The following is a 5,198-nucleotide window of genomic DNA, read 5'->3' as shown; positions in this document are numbered from 1 at the left end:
GACCGAGCGGGCGGGGACACGCGGCGCGCGCGCGGGCGGGGCCTTGGTTGGTCTGCTGGTTGCCGGAGCCGCGGTGCGCAGGGCAACGCGGGCGGCTGAGGCCGCGCTCCCGCCCGCCCCACCTGTACCGACCGCACCCCTGGGGTCGCGAGCGCGGGGAGTGCCGACCTTCACTCTGAGCGCTAACGGTGGGGTTGGAGACCGTCTGGTCATCTGTGCGTTTTAAAAAAACGTAGATCAGGCTGAGGCTTGACCTCAGAAGATGTCGGCTAGGAAGTCCCTGCGCCAGAGTCCAATGGAGAGATAGCCCCTATGTAGGGTCTTCCAGAGGTGGCACCTCCAGTGCAGAGACCCCTGGCGCCCGCCACGCCCCATGCCCACACACGCTTCCATTCCAAGTATCCTGGGTCACCAAGTCAGTGCGTCCCAGCCCCCTCCAGTGGCGGACAATGCAGATCCTAGCGTCTTACCAGTCAACTTCCATCATAGTACACTGCCCTCTTCAACCTTCCTCTCCCAGCCTGCCACGGGGCCTTTATATAAGCTGTGTGTACTGTCTCTTTCCAGCCCCAGAGGCAGGGCCTCACCCCACGCTGTGTACAGTATTTAAGGTGGGAATCCCCCAGTGGCACATGGGAGGGATGTCCCCTTTTGAAGACAAGTCTTGGGACCACCTCTTGCATGGTATCCCATAGGCTCTGCCCTGAGACAGTCCATCCAGGGCCACACTCACCCCGAACTCTCCTACCCAGCCCCCAACCTTGACTAACTGACTGAAGATCTGCAATCTGTGTCACCAGCACATGACAGGCAGGCCAGCGAGAGGGCGGGGACATCCCCACCTTACTGTCCTCTCCAGGTCAGGGGAAGGGCCGGTCCCCTTCTAGGATGCTCACCCCTGGGAGGACCAAGGACAGAATGTGTTCCCACAGTTGTGTCCCCAGAAGAGCTGTACAGCCTTTCTGATGCTCCAGGGAAACGAAGTCCTCCAAGTGGTCGAGCCCGTGCCTTTTGTTCTGAGTACTGTTAGAGATGTCCGATAACTGCACAATTCGCCAAACCGTGGCATGAAAATTGAACAACACAGTGTTCCCTCACTGTCGCAGAAGTTACAGACATTCCACAATAAGTAAACATCAGCGACGCAGCAACGTTATATTTTAGTATTTGTATTTTAAGGCTTTATAGACCCTGAACTCTATAAACCTCCCCACACCTTTAAAAACACTTCTAATGTTCTTAGCCATTTTTAAACTAGTAAACCTACGTAAGTTTAACAACATACATATATTGTACAGTACTTCCAAATCCTGAGATATGGCAAAAACTCCGCCATAAATTATTTAGATTAATATTTTTGAAAACCTGTGAAACAGTGAGTCCATGAAAGTCCAACTGCAAAATAGTGGGGGAATACTGTACTTAGAAATCCTGATTACACTGAGGTGTGCTCAGTTGCTCTGAGCAAGTCTGGGTGCTAAGAGACTCTGCGGGCTGCATGCCTGGGGCTGGGGGGCGGGGTTCTCACTGTCCCAGCAAGTGTGTCCTGCTTTCTGTCCGTGCCAGGTGTCTCCCAGCACGCTGAGCATGCTCAGTGCATGCCAGCAGCATTTGGGATGGAGGAAGAAGGCTGCAGAGACCTGGGACTCCAGAAAAGTGAGTGTGAGACTCCAAGGTCAAGCATGACCAGAGGCTAAGAGGCTACTGACGGAGGCCTGTGACTCAGCGCTCACAGGAGGGGATGCCATGGTCCATGGGGTGTGGAGGACGTGATCCCACCCGGCTGTTCTGTCTTCTGTATAGTCTGATGGTCCAGGACAGCACCACAGGCTGCAGGGGCTGGAGTCCTGGGAGCACCATCCTCTGCCACTGGGTCAACCTGCTGGGAGAAATTGCCAGCCCTGGTGGGACTGTCCCAGGGTATCATCTGGAAGGAATAAGAGGCCTGACAGCGCTGGGCTCAATTCCCCACTTAGCCTTGTCTCCCATCATGTGGGATACCTGACATTCAGCAGTCCCTTTGTATCCTGTGTACCAACCAACGTGTCCCTGATGTCCCAACCCAGGCCCTGGTCACCACTCACTAATCTCCTAATCTGAGATCCTTATTTCTAGATTAATATGTTAATAATATTCCTTAGTTATTACAGACTGATCAGGCCCAAAATCTCCCAAAGCAGCATACAGTGAAGGCTTAAATAAATGAGTCAAGTGGTATGATTTTAGGGTGCCAGGAAGATCAAAACCCTCTAACAGAATTTGAGATTCTTTGGGGGCTTAAGACAAAACTCTTCTCTGGGTGGCCCCTGTACTTATTTAGTTATCAAAAAAAGGAAGGAAGGAAATACTGAAGAAAGAACTGCTCAAGGACTTCTCCAAGTAAGACATTATGTCATTTAGGAGAGCTAAGTTATCTCCGGGAAGGTCTTCACCCAGGAGTGAGGTGTCTTTATCTAGTTGGTTTAGGTTGGAGTCAGCTGTCCTTAGCTGTGTCTTGTCTTGTCCTTTGAGGTGTCAAGGGTTCACCCACTGTTCCAGGCCTCAGTGGGACCAGTGACGCACAGAGGCTCACTCACTATGAGTCCACTGCCCAGGCAAGGGCCAAGGTCTTGAACAGACTCACAAGTAAACATGGAAAGCCAACTGATTAATTTAAGTCTTGCTCGGAGCTGTGTCGCAGTGGTCTCCATCACAAGCACTCTGGTGATTAGTTGGCACAGGCAATAAAGAGACATCATCAACTTTGGGGTTGTAAAAGTGTCGCAGCTGTGGCAAGCCCTCCTGACACCTGGTTCTCTAGCCAAGATCTAGGATCCTTTCCACCCACTGTCCACCCAGCCCCTGGCACAGTCTTGGCTGGATCCTGGCACCCACCTGGCTTTGTCCTCCCACACTGTAGTTGCGAGACCAGACTGCACACAGAAGGCTGAAGCAGGCAGCTCAGTCTCACTTAGGAGACAAAGCGAGCAGTGCTGGTGGAGACCACCCTGAGATGGGGGAGCCCAGCCAAGGCTCCCTGTGCAGGAAGAGGCCCAGCTTAGCTGGTGGCTCAAGAATGTCAGTGGAGCAGGACACAAGAGCCTCAGCCAGCACCTGACACCCTGAACTCACCTCCCTGAACACCTCTGTCCCACGCACGGTGCCAGCCTGCTGTCCCAGTGACCATAATCTGGGGAGCCCTGGGTTCAGAGGGAGAAAGCACAGCTTGTGGTAACAATGATACTGCCCCAGAGCAGGGATTGTCTCCAAGAGTGATACTGTGGTAAGACGCTGCTGGATTTGTTAGGAAACTGAAGTTGGTAAAGACAACTCTTAACACAGCGGGCAAACATTTCTCGGTAGAGGTGTCTGGGCTGAAGAGGTTGCTCAGTGTGTCCAACAGTGAGGTGGAAAGCTGACCCAGGTCGAGATGACCTTGAAAGACAGGCTAGAAGCGTGTATGTGAGAGCCTGGTATTCCTGGATACGTGGGGGTCTCAGTGTGCAGGGCACAGGGGCTGTCGCCTCTCCAGGACGACGTTCAGGCCTGGAGAAGCTCTGAGAACATCTGTCCAGGACACGAGGGACAGCCTGATGTGTGTGCCTAACAGTCAGCGTGGCTCAGCCCTTGCCGCATGATGAGTCCCCTCTGGGGTGGAGGTGGCTTTCACGTTGAATATGTAACAGTTAAAAAACCACCAATGCACTCCGGGAGGCTGAGACAAGAGGATGTGAGTTTGATCCCAGCCTGGACAACATAGTGGCTTCGTGAGATCTTGTCTCGAAAAATGAAATGGGCACAGGCTCTGCCAGAAACAAACAATAAAAAACCCTGCTCCTTGCGGAGAGAAGCAAGCTCCCGGTGAGTCTGATATGGATGGGGGCAGTGGCCAGATGGCCTCCACAGCTGCGTGGAGCTGAGCACTCTGAGTCTCACTCTGGAGCTGTGGGGCTGAACAGGACAGGTGTCCACGTGTCATTAGGGGGTACACAAGGTGTCAGGGTCTCCACAGCGCTGGGAAGATGGCTACCAGCTGACTACTGAGAGTTCACCCTGAGCATGCTGCCTGTTGCCATGGAAATGCATCCTTGACTCACCGCCTCATTGCTCTGTCCATGTGGACAGGCTTGTAGAAACTCATGCCAGGCTATCGTGCAGGGCTGTCACAACTGGACAGAAAGCAGAAGCAGGAGGCTTCTTGCCGGAGGTGTCACAGTCCATTGGTGGCAAGTTTGGGTTTGGATGGAGGCTCTACCCCTTCAGTCCCCGTCCCATGGTCCTGTCCCTGTCCAGATGCTGCTCAGCATGGGTTCCTAGGCAACGTGGGCCCTTGCTGGGGACATGTGGGGAAGACCCAGTCAAGAGTCCCAGGTGTCCCCAGAACAGCCTCAGGTACAGGTACAATGGGTGTGGGTGCCAGGGGAATAGCATGGGGATGGGAGGTACTGGGCTAGAGACAAGGAGACTCTGCCAAGGGCCTTAGTCTGAGCTGTACATGGGGTGTGAGACAGGGTGGGGGCCTGCAGCCAGGCTAACGGTGCACCATCCTTCCCCATGGGTTCAGGGGCAGATTGTTCCCTGGTCACATTGGAGAGATGTTTTGCTTGATTTCAGGCCCCCACTCTGAGCTGTGAACATTTGAAACCACTTTTTTTTTTTTAGACAGGATCCTATTATTCAGTGCAGCCTGGCCTTGAACTCACTATATAGCCCAGGCTAGGCTCACAGTGATCTTCCTGCCTCAGCCTTCTACTGCTTGGATTACAGGTGTATACCACCACACCTGGCTAAACCCAGGTTTTTTGTGAATGAACTTTCTGATTCTCCAGAAGCACCTAATGCCATACTTTCTGGGATGTGCTTGTTCAGCTTTGCAAGAAGCCTACAGCCCTGCCTTGCCAGGGCAGTGGTCCCATGTGACTTGTGTGAGTGCCGAGAGCCCCATGGGCGACGGTCGCTGCCTTTCCACTGTCTAGCTCGCTTGTCTGCATCCCTACCTTCCTGTTGGCGAAGATCTTGTGCAGATCTGTGGTATGCAAGTGTAGCATGTTCTAGTTTGTCCCTTGTCTTTTCAGCCTCTTGTTAGGGTCCTTAACAGAGCAAATAATTTTTCAAAATTTCTTTATTTGGGGCCGGGGATTTGGCTCAGTAGAATGAGCACTTCCCTGGCAAGCACAGTGGTCTGAGTTCAATCCCCAATTCGGCAAAAAAAAAAAAAA

The sequence above is a fragment of the Octodon degus genome, unplaced genomic scaffold, assembly GCF_000260255.1.
Source record: "Octodon degus isolate 3935 unplaced genomic scaffold, OctDeg1.0 scaffold00006, whole genome shotgun sequence".
Taxonomy (NCBI): domain Eukaryota; kingdom Metazoa; phylum Chordata; class Mammalia; order Rodentia; family Octodontidae; genus Octodon; species Octodon degus.
This window is presented reverse-complemented; position numbering follows the sequence as displayed.